This window comes from Mytilus californianus, unplaced genomic scaffold (genome assembly GCF_021869535.1).
Source record: "Mytilus californianus isolate M0D057914Y unplaced genomic scaffold, xbMytCali1.0.p SCAF_6, whole genome shotgun sequence".
Lineage (NCBI taxonomy): Eukaryota > Metazoa > Mollusca > Bivalvia > Mytilida > Mytilidae > Mytilus > Mytilus californianus.
The window spans coordinates 59,946,404-59,966,169 of record NW_026262712.1 but is presented as its reverse complement, the minus strand read 5'-3'; the positions used below and the strand labels follow the sequence as shown (position 1 = coordinate 59,966,169).

The 19,766-nt window shown below is 33.4% G+C and overlaps 1 long non-coding RNA gene across 1 annotated transcript in view; it reads left to right on the top strand.

Moving 5' to 3' along the window:
• LOC127706034 (uncharacterized) overlaps positions 1-19,766 on the top strand; it is a 30,306-nt gene that overhangs the window by 2,258 nt on the left and 8,282 nt on the right. Inside the window, exon 2 of the long non-coding RNA XR_007984156.1 lies at positions 5,180-5,329. This is a non-coding gene — a long non-coding RNA (uncharacterized LOC127706034). The remainder of the gene's footprint in view (positions 1-5,179; positions 5,330-19,766) is intronic.

Genomic DNA, 19,766 nt, shown 5'->3' with positions numbered 1-19,766 from the left:
ATGTAAATCAAGCACTGCATGGAAATCTCTATGCAAAGATTTAATTTCGATAGAGGGAGTCTGAAGAACTAGATAAGGAATTATTTTGGTGTGTCCTTGGTTAGGTTTATCACAGATAGTTTGAGTGAGGCCTTAATTGCGTTTCATATTTGAATTTGTTTTTCTTTTCAAGCCTTGAGTTACAACTTCAGTTATGTTTATTATGTCACATGCACTAGTTTTTGTTTCTGAAGATGTGCTCATCTCTTTTACAGTTAAGTAACTATAAACTCTTATGTCACATGCACTATTATTGTTTCTGGTAGTTATAAACACAACTTTCAGTTAATCAGATTAAATGTTATATCATATGATACATATTTTGTCTGTTTTAGAAACTTTCTGATATGCATATGCATCTAAGTGCATCTTCGATTTTACTCTTTTCTTTTATGTGTATCAATACATCTAGAAATTAAAATTGACATGCCAATTACTAGAGGTAGGAAAGTATTTATATTTTGGCTTAATACATGAACACACCTATGGAGTCATACAATTGAATGATGTTTTCGTGTCAGCTGTTCATTATTGATCATGTTGATGTGTTTGTTATTTATAAACAGTATTATTTACATGACATACAAACATTTATATTTTGTATATATTTTAATATATATGTAGAATATATGAAAGGATAAAGTAGAAAATGATATGAAAAAAGTGAAGGAAGAGGTTATGTTACAGGCATGTTAGGGATGCATTTGGCCTGAACATGATAAAGAATCAAATATTACAAAATCATACATTTTGTACATGATTCAATTTAATTAAAAACAAGGGAATTAAATAGGTAGATGAAATTCAAGTCATCTCTTTAAGGTATCTTTTAAAATTTTGAAAATTATGCAAAGTTATTTCTTTTTTGATAAGGCTTAAATAATTTTGTTCGAATAATAGGTCAACATTTTTTTTGTTATGAGTGATCTAGTTGAGAAAAATGGAATGCTTGCAAGTAGCAGGTTAACAATGAAGGATTAGGACTTTTGTTCACACAATTTTAGTCATTTGAGATGACTTAAAAGTTGGGGCCCTTTTTTATAAGACCGCAACATTTGTTGATTCCGTATAATGGCATTCAGGGGTAATACTTATAAGTGTACAATCGTTTTTATTTATTTGAAGGTTGAGTAGTATTTACTTGTATAAGTAAATTTATAAGATTTTTATTTTATTTTCAAGGTTTGAATTATCTCCCCTTAATCTTTTCCAAAAATTTACTCATGAATACAAGTATATTTTTTTTTACAACCCCTAAAATTCTCAAGTTTTGGGAGGTCAAAACATGTCTAAACAGAGTTTTTCTGGTTTGCTAATCAATTTTTAATTAGAGTTCAACCATTTATCTAAAGAACTAAGCAAAGAAATCCATTGTGCTCGCAAGGCCTTCAAAAATTGCTCCCTGAAGGCTTGTAAATGAGCAGTATTTTGAAGATAACAGACACATAAGATTTTCATTGTCCTTGAAATTATACTTTTATGAAAAGTAAAGACAACTTTTAATGGCAGACAATTAAACACTCTGTTAGAGCAATGTAGTCAAGAGCAATTCGAGAGTAGAAAAAAATAAGCCTTTTTAGCTCACCTGACCTAAAGGGTCAAGTGAGCATATCGTCGTCGTTGTCCTTAACATTTACAAAATTCTTCTCCTCTGAAACCACTGGGCTAAATTAAACCAAACTTGGTCTAAATCATCCTTAGGGTATCTTGTTTAAAAAATGTATCCAATGACCCCGCCCACCAATCAAGATGGCCCCCATGGCTAAAAAAGAACATAGGGGTAAAATGCAGTTTTTGACATTTTTCTGAAACTAAAGCATTTAGAGCAAATCTGACATTGGGTAAAACTGTTCATCAGGTCAAGATCTATCTGCCCTGAAATTTCAAAATAAATCAGACAACCCGTTGTTGGGTTGCTGACCCTAAATTGGTAATTTTTAGGAAATTTTGCAGTTTTTGGTTATTATCTTGAATATTATAATAGATAGAGATAAACTGTTAAAAAAAAATGTTCAGTAAAGTAAGATCTACAAATAAGTCAACATAACCAAAATTGTCAATTGACCCCTTAAGGAGTTATTGGCCTTTAAAGTCAAATTTTCACAATTTTTCGTAAATTTTTGTAATTTTTTCAAAAATATTCTCCTCTGAAATTACTAGGCCAACTTAAACCAATCTTGGCGTAAATCATTCTTAGGGTATCTAATTTAAAAAGTGTATCCGATAACCCTGCCCACCAACCAAGATGGCCGCCATGGCTAAAAATAGAACATGGGGGTAAAATGCAGTTTTTAGCTTATATCTCTGAAACTCAAGTATTTAGAGCAAATGTGACATGGGGGTAAAAATGTTTATCAGGTAAAGATCTATCTGCCCGGAAATTTTCAAACAAATCAGACAACCCGTTGTTGGGTTGCTGTCCCTGAATTGGTCATTTTAAGGAAATTTTGCAGTTTTTGGTTATTATCTTGAATAATATAATAGATAGAGATAAACTGTAAACAGCAAAAATGTTCAGCTAATTATAATCTACAAATAAGTCAACATGACCAAAAAGGAGTTATTGCCCTTTAAATTCAATTTTTCACAATTTTTTGTAAATTTTTGTAATCTTTTATTTTTTTAATATTGAAATTACTGGGCCAAGTTAAACCAAACTTGGCCTAAATCATCCTTAGGGTATCTAGTTTTAAAAATGTATCCGATGACCGCGCCCACCTACCAAGATGGCCGCCATGGCCAAAAATTGAACATAGAGGTAAAATGTGGTTTTTTGATTTATATCTCTGAAATTAAAGCATTTAGAGCAAATCTAACGGGGTTACAATTTTCATCAGGTGAATATGACCACAATTGTCAATTGACCCCTTAAGGAGTTATTGCCCAATGTTTCACTATTTTTCGTAAATTTTTTTAATCTTTAAAAAAAAAATTTCTCCTCTTAATCTACTTGGCGAAATGGAATTAAACTTAGCCACGATTATTATTAGAGTATCTTGATTGCAAAATGTTTCCGATGACCCTACCCTACAACCAAGATGGTCCCCATTGGTAAAAATAGAACATATGGGTTTACTATAGAAGTCTATGGAAAAAATGTAAAAAAACAATTTCAAATGGTCACAACTTGAAAACTAATTTAAATAATGATAAGGGGTCTTCAGTAACTACAATGGGTTGACTTGATTTGTTTTCCAAGGGGTGCAATTTTTTTCAGGGGGAGGGGGGGGCTAATAATTTCTCCTTGATATGTTCCATTTTCAGAATTATTCAGTGTTACTTTTTCTATAAACCATTATTATATCTTTTCTTTCAGCATACTTATATTGGGTGAATGACCCCCAGACCCGGCGGATTAGTTTGGGTCAGGGGAAACCCTGCCAAATTTTTTTGGAAAGGTATTCCATAAAAACATTTAAAGGCATTTTCAGCATTATACAGCCCTGAGTGCAATAAATTTTGGAGCGGAGGAAAGGATTTTTTTTTATTTTTTGTTAATTATCTTGAATATCATTATAGATTGAGATATAAACAGCAAAAATATCAAGCAAAGAAAGATCTACAAATAAGTTAACATGACCAATTGACAATTGACATCTTATAGGAGTTATTGTCCTTTAAAGTTATTTTCTGCAATTTATTGGTAAATTTTGTAAATCTTTTCAAACATTTTCTGCTTTTGATTTGACTACTTGGCCAAATTAAACCAAACTTGGCCTCAATCATTATTAGGGTATCTATATGATTTTACCTTATTTTACATGATTTCCAAAACCACAATAGATACAGGTGAGCGACACTAGTATTGTGTAAGTAGAAAAAAAATCTGAATGTCTAAAAGGTATAAAACTATGCTTCCAAAACAATTTACATGTACCAGTAAATAAAATACACTTGTATAAGTATTACCTATGACTAAATTTGGTTTCCAGACAATAAAATGAATTTAAGTGTATGGATCTCAATGACTATAGTTGTGTAGGAATAAGGGGCCAAAAACAAGAATTTTTCTTGTTTCAGGACTATAATTTGTGTATAGTCTAGGTGTATAGATCTCTATGAAATTATACCACCAGGTTCCATACCTGACCCCCCCCCCCCCCCCCCCCATACCTCAAAAGGAGGGTTGGGATTGATTTTGGGGGTTATGACTCAAACCTTTAAGAATAAGGGGCCAAAAAACAAGGATTTTTTTATGCATTCATAAATAAATTTATCAGCAATTTGTATATTTTCCCTATGATTGACTTGATACTCGAAAATATGAGACATTATGACGTCATGTACCGGTATCAGTACAGCAACGTCACACGAGTTTGTACAATTTCAAAATGATGAAAAATTTTGTCCTCTGCCCTGCCTTTTTATTTTTCACTCTATTCGTTCCTGCCTTTTTTTTTTATTAGTTTATCCTGATTTTTTTTTTAACATAAATTGTCATCCTGCCTTTTCTTTTTGCAAAGATGCTCATGAGTCCTGCCTTTTCTTCAAATTTCATCCTAGCCCCCCCCCCCCCCTCCCCCATAAAAATCAAATGGTAGCTCCCTAAGGATGTACTTAGGTCAGGTTTAGGAATTTGTGTCAGATGTTCGGACACCTTGGTTCTTTTCCTACGATACAGGGTGAAATATTATGCCTCATATCACCCATTTTTCTTTTTATGTAAGACTTCAATAGCTCATAAAATGTCAATACCAATGCAAATACATGTTGAGGTAAAAGTCCAAGTCAGCCTTTTCCTGCCTTTAAAAAAAATAATAAATATCTCGAAAGGGAGCTCCATAACCTATCAATATTTTTAGCCTATTTTGTTCCTTAACTCTTCCTTAATTTTTTCAATTTCACCTAAGTACATCCTTAAGCAAAAACCTGTATTAGAGGACTATTAATTTTAGGTCCCTCTGATGTCTGTAGTTCATTTCATATAGCATGTATAGATTGAACCTGTATAAAAAGAACACCTGTCTCATGAAACCACTTGTTTGCTCTCCCTTAGGTGGTCTCTTAAACCAGGTTTCGCTATACATGCATTAAGTTGAATTTGTCACACAAGTGTACTGATATGTCCACTATAAAGGTAGATTTGGTATTTGAATTGTCACAGTAGTTCAGAGAAATCAAAACATGCTTTATTTTACAGGGTTTCCCAGCCATAGCTATTGGCATTGTTGTGGTTGCAGCGACTGCTATACTTGCCAAGACTTACATCTATGACAAAAAGACGAAAAAATCACCAGTCGATCAATTAAAACAAGACTTAAAAAAAACTGGGAAAAAAATAGAGAAAGCGGTAAAAATTTTGAGTAATTACTTAAAATATATAAGGATCCTTACAATCTTTGTCCAGATAGTTGTAGTTGTCTTTACAGAGCACTTCTAAAGATCATCACGACCTACACATGCTATAATATTAGTTGTTTTATTGTCTCTCCTGCAACTTTTGTCACAGTATCCAGCGGCGGCGGTGCAAACGGTTTATAAAAAAGTTTTATATTTTAGAAGGTAGAAGACCTGGATGGCCATGCTTCATAACCTTGTATGCAGATACCTTATGTTACCAAGTTTCCGTCTGTCATATGTCCATTGTCCTTGACCTCAATTTCATAGTTCAGTGACTGCCTGAAAAAAAATATAGTTTTTGCTAGCACTCTAGATTTGCTTCCCCCCCTCTCCCGGGAATTTTGAAATAGGTACCATTGCCCTTGTCTAACACGCTTGTAGGTTATGCATAACTAATTGGACACTTTTTTCATGCTTTTATTTCTGGAACACAAAAAAATACCTCTAGAATAAGTTCCGTTTGCGGGGTTGCCTCAACCAAATGTTATGAAACTTGTTCACAATGCTTATTACCACAAACAAGAGATCATGTTTGAATTTTGGTGGCGTCACTTTTACATTTCTAGAGTTATGCCCCTTTACAAATGGAAAAAATGCTGAAATTTTCGTTTCCGTTCTCTTACTTAAGTTTGCCTCAACCAACTGTTATGAAACTTATACACAATGTTTATTACCACAAAACTCAGATCAAGTACAAATTTGGGTAGCGTCACTTTTACCCTTCTTGAGTTATGTCCCTTTATAACGTTATATGCAAGCGGGGGCATCATATGTGTCCCATGGGCACATTCCCCATTTATTTTATAAAATAATAGCAAAGTGGGAAATGACCAAATTTCAATAAAAGATTTTTTAAAAATGAAAAAAACGTTGCTTTCACGTTACATTTTGTGGTTGAATTTCTCTAAAAATCGCAAGATTTGGACTATGACCGGGGATAAATTCGTTATCTACGTTCATATCCGTAGATATGGATAGGGTACTTCAGGGTGTTAAAATATCCATATCTACGGATATGAACGTAGATAACTTATAATGTTTAACAACGTCTTACAGATTTAAATTAATTTGTCCCCTGCGCAACACGTTGCAGGGGACATAGAAATATCGGGCGTCCATCAGTCCTTTGCGCTTGTTAGCGCTCTCATACGTACAATTCTTGTCATATTTTTTTAATGCTTATAACATAGGTTTATATCAGCATTGTGTGGGACGAGTTCGAAAATCAAACCCGATGAACTATTTTCAAAAGAGTTATATGCCTCTTGGAAACATTAATCATACGAAAAATTTCATCGTTAGCGCTCTCATTTGTACAATTCTTGCCAGATTTTTATGAAACTTACATCATAGGTTTATATTAGCAATGTCTTGGATGAGTTCGAAAATCAGTGCCAATCAATTATTTTTAAAAGAGTTATGCCCCTTGGAAACATCAATTATATGGAAAATTGCATAGTTAGGGCTCTCATGTGTTCAATTCCCGCCAGATTTTATGAAACTTTTAGCAAAGGTTTATATCAGCAATAGGTTGGTTCCCTCCGTAAAATATCCAGTATGCCTTCGGAATATACAAATATTAACGGTCGGTATGAGCTAATGATGGCCTTGAATTTGAACGTTTCGGTTCCCGGTTTGTCGAACGTCCACATACGGTACCAGTTGAAAATGGCGTTAAACGTCACTGTCAAAGTCGGATCTTGATGGAAACATATATTATATACCAAATTCATTGCTTCTTGGGTTAATAACAGGGGGAAACACGCTTATAAACAACAAAGAAAAATAGATTGTCGACTGTTTTCCTCATTCCATAATGATCCATAATGCATATACATGAACCATGTATTGTACGGGCTTACCATAAGGCGATGATATATAGGGCTTGGGGGTACAGCATTAGGCTGTTATTTGATATAAAAGAGTAGGTGACTCGTTTCCTAAATCGCTGTTATTTTGAAAGTCTCGCTTTTATTTCTTAGATGACACATTCCACGTTTCCCCCCCCCCCCCCCCCCCCCCCCCCAAAAAAAAAAAAATTATCCCACATCCCCACTTTTTATTTACCCCTGTCTCATATATACCAAAAAATGTTTTGTGATTTAAATATTTATATGGTGCTGTTTGTATATTTAGGGGGATTACAATTTCTGATTCATATATTTACAGAAGCCTTCTGTGTCAAAATAGTCTGTTCCTAGTATTGAAATAATCTTTGTCGTGATGACAGGGTAATCTCTCTTGTGAATTATCCTCTATAGTGAAATTGTAGTCACTGATGTAGTTTCTCCATTGTACTTAAATATCGTAGGTGGCGCTTTATTAATAAAGGAAAAAATAATAATAAAAAAGTATTTAGATAAAATTAAAATTTAAAAAATTGTATAATCAGGTAATTGAATTGAAATAGGTAAAAAATATCTGCGCCCCTTTCAACTGGTGTATTGTAGGTTTCTTAGTCCCAGAAATTATGAAGCCTATCATTGTATTCTTGTTTTGAAGCATCCCACCTAGACAATTATAAAGTACATGTAATTTTTTTCAACTTCCAAACCTTATTACAGTGCATTATTTTTATGCCCCATTTATGGGCATTATCTTTTTCGGTCTTTGCGTCCGTTCGTTCATTCGTTCGTTTGTCCGTCCGTCCGTCTGTCTATCCCGCTTCAGGTTAAAGTTTTTGGTCAAGGTAGTTTTTGATGAAGTTGAAGTCCAATCAACTTGAAACTTAGTACACATGTTCCCTATGATATGATCTTTTTGATCCCAATTTCACAGTCCACTGAACATAGAAAATGATAGTGCGAGTGGAGCATCCGTGTGCTATGGACACATTCTTGTTATTATTTGATTTTATGTTATCTTATCAAAAATGATCTTAATCCCTTCTGTCTTTTCTTTCACCATCTTAAGTTGAAAAGATATTAAGGTGAAGCTAGATCATTATTTTCTTAATATAGGGTTGTTTGTCACATAGTGTTTCTAAAGTTTGCATCAATGGCCCAAATTATCAGAAAATAATCAATTAAGGCATTGCTATTTATTTTCTTCCCACTGTTAGACTCGCTATGGCAAAATTGGGATGCCCCTTCTCACAATGACCAACAATATTGAGTCCATTGATTTGCCTATAAAATTCTTAATGAGTACCAAATGTTACATTCAATTTTTACTTTTACTGCACATTAACCAATATCAATTATTTAAAATACATGATTGGGGACTGGGTTTTAAGCTAACAGTTACCTTTGTAGCTATTACACCCAAGTTTTGTCCTGATACTCTTGGCATTAACAATAATTGTTATTGAAGTTATGTGCATTAAACCAGAGATGAATTTATGAATAGGAAATCAATTGCAACTAGTTAAGTTGAAAATGACTTGGATCCAATGGTCTTTCATCACGGCTGCAATATTGTCTCATTGCCATAGATTAACAAATAAAGGCGGTTTTCACCTCATTCCTCGTTTAATCACCTTTCTAATATATCATTAAAAATTTCACCTTTAAATATATCATCAAAATTTTTTATTGTTTTTCTTTGTTCTATTTAGTGGTCATCCCATTGGTAGCTGCACATGTACTGTGCATTTTTTATTGTGTTTGTTCTAGTATTATGACACATGGTGTAGATCTGCAAAAGAGGAGGTGTGTGTGCGTACATAAAACCTTAGTTTGTGTCTATACCAAGTGAGACTTTCTGGACCTTAAGTTGTTTGTCATTGTTTGTACTGTATCATATGTTTTTTCTTAAGGTAGCACTACAGTCAGAATTTTCTGACTACAACCAACAGTCTTTAAAGATTAATTTCTCCAAAACTACTCAATGGATTTTTAAAATATTTAACTCATTTTAAAGCTGCAATATAATTCCTTCTTAATATTTAGATAAAATTATTTTTGGTATGACTAATCTCAAAATATAGCTCTTTAATTGCCAAAAAGTGGTCTTCAAACTTGGATGAAAATGGCACATTCAGGTAAAATGGTAGTAAAAATTTGTTTTCATCACTTTAATCAACCATACACAATCTACAAAACCGTGTCTCAGATTTTTGATATATGCCTCCAGTAAGAAGATATATTGATTTAAATGCTGGGTGCCAAACCTCATTTCACCTTTCATCTTTGGACACCCATAAATTCATTTAGAAACAAATTATCCAAAAACTAGGACACGGTATTTTAGAAAATACTCCCTTTAATCACATATATCAAAGTCAAACCAAGTGGGGTACCCATAAAGTTTCTATTTTCATTTTTTGCTAACAATTCTCATGAAAAATTGTTCTGAGAAATGACCTAAAAACTGAATTTCCCCCTTAGAACCCCTATAAATGCAACATAAATACAACAATTCCACTGACAACACTCCAGGAGTGTTCTGACACCATTATTTTATCAATAGAACCACACACTTTGTGTCTTTGATGCTCTAATACTGTACATTTTGCATTATATGTTAACTGACCAACACTAACTTGGCATTTGGCAGGAGTTTGACGTCACAGATTTGACCAACATCTGTGATGTAGTAATTAAATATAGACAAAGCTCTGCCTCTCTCCAGACAGTCTAAGATAAGAGAATAACAGGAATGACCAGCTGCATATAATCAATATTTAGCATCATTATTATCACTATAAAGAATAATTTTCAATTGTATTATAAAAAGAAATATACTATGAAATTAGCTAGAACATTAAAATTATGCAATAAGAGACATGTTCAAAAAAAGATCAAGACCATCCCCTTCCTGAAAATAGACTGTCCCACATGTTTTTGAGTTTTATGGAATTGAAAAATTTCACATAAACTTAAAATTGGTTAAAATGCCTAAAACTCCTAACAGAAGACAGATTCAGAGACATATTCTTCTTGTTTGTAGTAAGAACCTCAAAAGTTTGTCAGAGGCTTTCAAAGATACTTTTACACTCTTATCCATATATAGTTTTGTTCATTTTGGTTAGATTTTTTCCCTTTAGATTTTCTCCTTTTCATATCTTTTCCCTTTTCTCTGTTTACTTTCATGTTATAAAATTATTTTTGTTGCAATACACATGATACAATGAGATAAGACCACACTATTTATCTTGTGGTCAGGGATTAACAGCTGGACACTGGTATCAACAGATGATTGACATATTAGCCCCTCCTAAATGCCTAAATATTTAGATTAATTACCATGTGCTTTTATTTACATAAGTTCATTATCAATTTACTCCCTGTTGTGATATGATAATGACTTTGGGATTTTGACAAACTGTGCAGAATAATACTTACTTCAAAATTATGTGATAAATAAAAATCCTTCAAAAAAACACTGTTAGACTGTAGTGCTACCTTAAGTCTGGTATATGTTGTTGAAATTGAAATCCTATCAAAACACGTGTTTCCCAAAATTTACCATCTTTTCACATAAAATAAGGTTTTACCACACTTTTGACCCCTGGGAACAATTAAGGATGGCCTAAATAAATTGTACCTATAAATCTGTTTTGCTAAATTCCAGCGCAAGAAGATATTTCATAAAATTTGAGATTTTAAACAAGAAGCCGGTAAGTTTATACCAATTTTATTTTAAATTTGTTTTCCAATTTTTGAAATACTTGTCTACACTTACATATCAATCCTTGTTGAAATCTTACCATAAGAAGACAATTTCATTATATCCTCCAATTTAACTGCAAATCTTGCACGAAGATTACTTGGAAAAGCATATTATAGTATACATTTTACATAGATCTTGAGTTTTGTTGTAATTGAAGCAAAAAGTTGTTTGTTCAAATCTGTAAAATTTTCAACAAAAGTATATTTTACTCCATTCTTTTCCCAATTTTTATAATTTCCAATCGAGAATGTAACACTTTTGGATAGCATAGTATACCTCTTTATATATTTTTGTTGAAAACTTAGCACAAAAAAGATGTTTTACAAAATTTCTGATTTTTTAACACAAGAATGCAGACACTGAAATGTCTTGCCTGCTTTACTTAATATTGTGGCTTAATTTATGTTGAAAATATAAAAATGAAATGCTCCGCTGGGCGCAGCTTGATACGACCACAGAGGTCAAACCCTGAACAGTTGGGGCAAGTATGGACACAATATTCAAGCTTGATACAGCTCTGAATTTTGATTGTGATTAAATATTTGACACAGCATAGGTTTCTGACACAGAATGAATGTGGTCTAAGAACTTAATTTTTTTTAATTTACCTATTATGGTCCAATATCCAAATCTAAATACATGGTTAGATTCAGCATATCAAAGAATCCAAAGAATTCAATTTTTGATGAAATCAAACAAAGCTTAATTTTGGACCCTTTTGACATCAATGTTGACCAATTTGATAACGGGGCCCAAAAATCAAAATACATGGTTAGATTCAGCATATCAAAGAACCCCATATATTCAATTTTTGTTGACATCAAACAAAGTTTAATTTCGGACCCCAATTTGGACCAACTTGAAAACTGGGCCCATAATCAAAAATCTAAACACATGTTTAGATTCAGCATATCAAAGAACCCCAAGAATTCAATTTTTTTTTAAATCAAACTTAGTTTAATTTTGGACCCTTTGGACCTTAATGTAGACCAATTTGAAAAACAGGACCCAAAATTAAAAATCTAAATACACGGTTAGATTTGGCATATCAAAGAAATAAATGTGGTCAAAGATTTTACAAATCTAATGCGCCATACTGTGCAATTAAAGATAACTTCTTGAAATTTTTCAATATTTGTCTGTCTGTCAATCTGTCCGGATTATGATACATTGTTTGTCCGGCTATCTCTTCCTACATTTTGGAGGTACAACTTTAATATTTTGTAGGATGTTCAAACACATAATGGAGGTGTGCATGGCCACAAGAGAGGGGAGGGGGACTGTCCATATCTAGTTACTTATAGAATCTAAATTTGGTATTGTCAAGATTTTCAATAACGGCCGGGTACCAGTCTAATATCAGCAGTGTCTTGGACGAGTTCGAAAGTCAGTGCCGATCAGTTATTTTTTAAAGAGGTATTACGTGTGTGGAAAATTGCATTGTTAGCACTCTCATGTGTACAATTCTTGCCAGAATTTTATGAAACTTAAATGATAGGCTTATATCAGTAGTGTTTTTGACGAGTTCGAAAATCAGTTCAGATCAAAAAATTTTAAAAGAGTTATGCCCCTTGGAAATATTAATTATATGGAAAATTGCCTAATGAGCACTCTTAATGTGAACAATTCTTATGAAATTTATATTATAGGTCTATATCATCAATGTCTTTGACGAGTTCAAAAATCAGTGACGATTAATAATTTTTAAAAGAGTTATGTCCCTTGGATATATTGGTTCTATAGAAAATTGCATTGTTAGCGCTCTCATGTATTGAATTCTTGCCAGAATTTTATGAAACTTATATAATAGGTTTATATCAGCAATGTCTTTGACACTTTCGAAAATAAGTTCTGATCAAATATTTTTAACGAGTTATGCCCCTTGGAAATATTAATTTAAATTATAATGGAAATCACATTGCATTTGCTCTAAAGTCTTTATTTCTCTTAGAATTCAAGGCTCACGCTAGCAGACGACTCGGGCGACAAAGTCGCTTTCCCGTCCGTCACTTCGCTTTGCCCGACCGTCAAAAGCGATATCTAGTCGCCCTGGTGTTCACAATAGTTGCTTGCAGTCGCTTTCGTCATCGACGATTTCCCATTTTTACCAAGTCAATGAAACAGCATATTTTTCATTTAAAAGTGAAGAAATTCAAAGACATAAACGATTTATTTCTATAGAAAAGACGTGACAGCATTGACTTTACAGATTGATCGTATGTTATTTCAAAGAAAAAAACTTAAATGAAGTATTATCTTTCACTTCCGGTACTTGTTACTGAGATCGTATATCAAAACATTCTGATTTTCGGCAAAATAAGTTTGTTTCTTCTTTAGAAAGTGATAAAAATTGCCTTTAGTTAATGTTTGATCCATTTATTGCATTAAAAGCGTCATATTCCTTTCCGAATCGCTTGTCAAACATTGGTTTAACAAAAAAATTTAATAACGCATTTTTAAAAATAAACATTTTTTTTAAATGCAGTGACCCTGCAAATAGGGTGGACATCCTGAAGAAGTAGAAGAAGTTTATTTTCGTAAATTTTCTTCGTCCGCCATTGAAATATTTGTACGAACCACGGATCGGAGGCGGGATTCATCGGAAGCGAACCAGCTATAACCGAAATCCGTATTCTTACGATAATGTGTACCTACAGACGCCTGAATTGAACAGCTGACAAAAGAATAATGATCCCAATAGTGAAAATTACGCATTCCACACTCATTAACAGACTTTTGGTTAGATCTCCTTGCTAAATGTATATATTTTCATGTGAATACATTGTTTCAATTTATTGATTTAAGTTGCTAAAGTCTTTGATATTAAAAAAAAGTTCTAAAGAACAAAACCCAGTGCATTTTTAAGTTATTGCCCTTGTACCATGGATAGATAAGATATGTGCAACGCGGGGGACATTGGAACTCTGTTCTTTTATTGTTGTTATTTTATTACCAAAGATTTACCAGATCAATGGGAGATAACACCATACACGCAACGTAGGAAAAGCAAGTTCAGTAAAACAAATTTCGAGTAAAAACGTTGATTGATTCTGGGCTAGGTCCCTCTGACCTTGAATGTGATATTTGACCTCTATTTATCATGTTAAAGTATATCCTTGTCCAATTAATGTCCAGCTTATATTCATTTACCATGTCCAGCTTATATTCATTTACCAAAAGCAGGTAATCTGACCTAGACTTTGACCCCTATGATAGTAAAATAACTAGTAAAACCTTGCCCCATTTGTGTCTTGCGCATAACTTTTGTACTGTAGAACTTACATTGACCACATTCAGTGTTCTCCCCAGGCCAATATAATATTGGAGAGTGGACCTATCAGTCTTTGCGCTGTCCGAATTTTCTGGCCCATAGTGCTATAATTTTCAGTCAAAATATCGTATATCGGTAAAATTTTACCCGACTTGATAAATCTTATCGGTGTAGTTTAAAATTCAAGGTGAAATTTAACCAACACCTTGATTTTAATTGATGTACCTGATGAGTAACTTGTAAGCCTGTAAACTAGCACATTAAAACATTTATTCCGTGGGCTGGTCATGAACAAAGCAAGGTTCATAATCATCAACATAATATTAGCCTTCTATATAATATTTTGTGTAAAAAATGCATCCTAAGATTGAGGCTTCCCATTAAACTGATTAAACCACCTTTTCATAAAAGTTCCCATTATACATGTAGATGCATTTGCTTTTTAGCTCACCTGGCCCAATGGGCCATTTGAGCTTTTCTCTTCACTTGGCGTCCGTCGTAGTCGTCGTCCATTAACTTTTAACCAAACTTGGCCACAATCATCATTAGGGTATCTAGTTTAAAGAATGTATCCGATGACCCCGCCTGCCAACCAACATGGCCGACATGGCTAAAAATAGAACATAGGGGCAAAATGCAGTTTTTGGCTTATATCTCTGAAACTAAAGCATTTAGAGCAAATCTGACAGGGTAGACATGTTTATCAGGTTGAGATCTATCCGTCTTGAAATGTTGAGACGAATCAGACAACCCATTGTTTGGTTGCTGCCCCTGAATTTGGTAATTTTAAGGAAATTTTGCAGTTTTTGGTTATTATCTTGAATATTATAATAGATAGAAATAAACTGTTAACAGCAATAATGTTCAGAAAAGTAAGATCTACAATTAAGTCAACATGACCAAAATTGTCAATTGTCCCCTTAAGGAGTTATTGCCCTTTATAGTCAATTTTTAACAATTTTTCGTAAATTTTTGTAATCTTTTACAAAAATCTTCTTCTCTGAAACTACAGCGTCAAATTTAACCAAACTTGGCCACAATCATTATTAGGGTATCTTATTTAAAAAATGTGTCCGATGACCCCGCCCGCCAACCAACATGGCCGACATGGCTAAAAATAGAACATAGGGGAAAAATGCAGTTGTTGGCTTATATCTCTGAAACTAAAGCCTTTAGAGCAAATCTGACACTGGATATAAAAGTTTATCAGGTTGAGATCTATCTGCCCTGAAATTTTTTAGACGAACTAGACAACCTGTTGTTGGGTTGCTGCCCCTGAATTGGTAAATTTAGGGAAATTTTGCAGTTTTTGGTTATTATCTTAAATATTATTATAGATAGAGTTAAACTGTAAACAATAATGTTCAGCAAAGTACGATCTACAAATAAAGCGATATAACCAAAATTGTCAATTGACCCCTTAAGGAGTTATTGCCCTTTATAGTCAATTTTTGTAATCTTTTACAAAAATCTTCTCCACTTAATCTACTGGGCCAAATAGAATTAATCTTAGCCACAATTTCCAATAGGGTATAGGGTATCTTGATTGAAAAATGTATCCGATGATCCTGTCTTCCAACCAACATGGCCGCCATGGCTAAAAATAGAACATAGGGGTTTACTATAGAAGTCTAAGGGAAAATTGTAAAAAAAAACAATTTCAAGTGGTCACAACTTGAAAACTAATTTGAATAATGATAAGGGGTCTTCAGTAACTATTGTAAGACTACAATGGGATGACCTGCTTTTGATTTAACTACTGGGCCAAATTAAACCAAACTTGGCCTCAATCATTATTAGGGTATCTAATACTATTAATTATGATTTTAACCTTATTTTACATGATTTTCGAAAACAACAGTAGTTACAGGTGAGCGACACAGGCTCTTGGGAGCCTCTATTTTAATTATTCAGACATTCTTACTCTTAGTTACATATACATAGATCTTCTCAGACATTGATACTTTAGAAAAGGATACATAGTTTAAAGTAACTTAAAACCAGGTATCTTTTGAAAACAAAAGGTAAAGTGGTTGAGAAAAGTGTGTAGGATATAGGAAAACAGAACATTACAAAAAAGTGTTGATAGTTGAGATTTTTTATACGACTGCAAAAAATTTGCGGCCATATAATGTCCGAAAAACATTTGGTTTCCAGATAATAACTTGAGTATAAAGGTATTTGGATCTCTATGAAATTGTAGCATAATGCTCCATACCACAAGAGGAAGGTTGGGATTGACTTTGGGGGTTATGGCCCTAACCATTTAGGAGTTAAGGGCAAACACAAGCATTTTATAGAACTTTGTATAAATTGCTTATTTCTTGACCAATTTCAATTGGGTTCTTTAATATGCTGAATCTAACCATGTTTTTCGATTTTTTATTTTGGTCCTCGTTTTCAAGTTGGTCCAAAATTGGGGTCCAAAATTAAACTTCGTTTTAATTCAACAAAAATTGAATTCGTGGTTTTTTATGCCCCCGCCGTAGCGGAGGGGGCATTAAGTTTTACCCTTGTCCGTCTGTACATTCGTACGTCCATACATCCCAAAGTTGGTTTCCGCTCTCTAACTTTAGTTTGCCTAAACCAAATGTTATGAAACTTATACACAATGCTTATTACCACAAATTAAAACACAGGTCAAGTGTGAATTTTGGTGTCGTCACTTTTACTGTTCTAGAGTTATGCCCCTTTACAAATGGAACAGTTCAGCATTTCCATTATCTAACTTAAGTTTGCCTCAACCAAATGTTATGAAACTTATGCACAATACTATTACCACAAAACTCAGATAAAGTACAAATTTGTACACTATTACCGTTCTTCAGTTATGTTCCTTTATAACTTTATATGATATGCAAGCGGGGGCATCATCTGTGTCCTATGGACACATTCCCCATTTATGTTGATATGCTGAATCTAACCCTGTATTTTTATTTTTATTTTGGGTCCCATTTTCAAATTGATCCACATTGAATTCCAAAGGGTCCAAAATTAAAGTTGTTTTATTTCTACAAAAATTGAATTCTTGTTGTTCGATGATATGCTGATTCTAACCGTACTTTTAAATTTTCGATTTTTGGCCCTGTTTTCAAATTTTTCCACATCAAGGTCCAAAAGGTCCAAAATTAAACTTTGTTTTATTTCAACGAAAGTTGAATTCTTAGTGTTGTTTTTTAAATGCTGATTCAAACCGTATATTTAGATTTTTTGATTTTGGACCCGGTCTCCAAGTTGGTCCAAAACGTTGTCAAAGGTTCGAAAATTAAACATTTAGTGTACTTGGGTATGCTGAATCGAACCGTGTATTTAAATTTTGGATATTGGACCATAATAGGTAAAAGACCGATTTCAAATTTTTCAGTTCTTTAACCACATTCATTCTGTGACAGAAACTTATGTTGTGTCAAATATTTAATCACAATTCCAATTCAGAGCTGTACCAAGCTTGAATTTGGTGTCCAAAATTAGCTGCCTCAATTGCGGTCGTATCAAGCTGTTCCCCGCGAAGCATTTTACTATTAGCTTTGATAAATAACTAAACCAACTCTTCCACAATTTTCATCATTACTTTTGCCATGGTTTTCTATTAATTGCCCACAGCACTCGCAGTGCTTTGATTTGAATTTCTCACTTATTATAAGTAATAGGATAAACATATTTGGTATGTAAGTTCCTTGCAGCGTCTAAATGTCTGTCAGACAATGTTCACGTGACCTCCGACTCTCATCGATCAGTGATCAAGGTTTACGTTACATGATTAAATCCTTTTCTCAGATACTATTTAAGCAGTGGGTCAACTATATGTTGTGTATGAAATGATTATAAGGGGTACATGTCAGTCTGACAGGTTCATCTGACCTTAACCTTATTTTCACGGTTCATAGGTCAATGTAAAGTTTTTGTGTTTTGGTCTGTTTTTCAAGTACTATTAGCAATAGGTATATATTTGGTGTATGTAATTGTATGTAATGATTGTAAGGTGTACATGTTTGTCTAGCAGGTACAAATGTATCAAATGACCTCAACCTAGTTTTCATGGTTCATTGGTCAATGTTAAGTTTTTGTGTTTTGGTCTGTTTTTCAAATACTAATAGCAATAGGTCAGCTATATTTGGTGTATGGAATGATTATAAGCCGTACATGTCTGTCTAGTAGGTATCATCTTATTTTGACCTTATGGTCTTGGATCTTTAAAAATGTGAAGTTTATGTGATACTTGTTAAGTTAAACTTTTATCTTTTATACTTTCAACATAAAATCAATGGTCAGGAAAGCAGGCATTACTGTGTGTGCACTCTTGTTTCAGTATAATGCCAAATTTATTTGCATTCATATTTCACAGTATACAATGGTGTAGGAAGGCTTTTTGGCTGCTTCTTAACATTGTACAAGTCTTTATCAATGGAGTCAAATGCAGCATCCTTTTATTACATACAAATGTATATATTGATTCACAATATGCCAACTTTCCCTAATTTGGGGATTTCCCTTAAAAGAGGAGATGACCTGACTCTCAGTCTGAAATCATTCACAATATGAACTGACTACCTCAAAACAAGCTTTCAAAGGAGTAAAACTTCATTTAAGCACATACACGTACATACTCATTCAAGATCAAAGTATATTAAAAAAAAAACACTTAACAACTACAAAGGATGCATTATGCCCTCTTGGTCGTAAAATCTCTAATACATGTACAATTACTAAATACAGATCTATACGATGTACATTGTACTACATGTCTGTCTGTCCATTTGTCAGTCCGGCAAATCAGTTTACCGCACTTCGTGCTTGAAGATATTGATTTGGTATTTGGTATATAGTTTTATCATGACCTTTTACAAGTTTGAATTTTATCCCTGTCTGATGATTTTGTGCAGATTAATTGTCCTTGGACTTAGAAAATTCATGCAAGTGATCAGCTTTCCACACTTTTTTTGGCCATGCATGACATGCTTGAAGATATTGATTTGATATTTGGTTTAAAGTTTTACCAAGACAATTTACAGATCAAGTTGAAATTTTGTTTGGTTTGGATGATTATTTTGCAGAGTTAAAATCCGCGGACTTCATCACTTGGCGTCCGTCGTCCGTCGTCGTTAACATTTACAAAAATCTTCTCCTCTGAAACTTAATTGGGCTAACTTTAACCAAACTTCGCCACAATCATTTTTGGGGTATCTAGTTTTAAAAAATGTGTTCGATGACCCTGCCGGTCAACCAACATGGACAACACAGCTAAAAATAGAACAAGGGGTTAAAATGCAATTTTTGGCTGATATCTCTGTAACTAAAGCATTTAGAGCAAATCTGACAAGCGATTAACATGTTCATCAGGTTTAGATCTATCTGCCCTGAAATTTTCAGACGAATCAGACAACTCGTTGTTGGGTTGCTGCCCCTGAACTAGTAATTTTAAGGAAATTTTGCGGTTTTTGGTTTTTATCTTGAATATTATTATAGATAGAGATAAACTGTAAACAGCAATAATGTTCAGCAA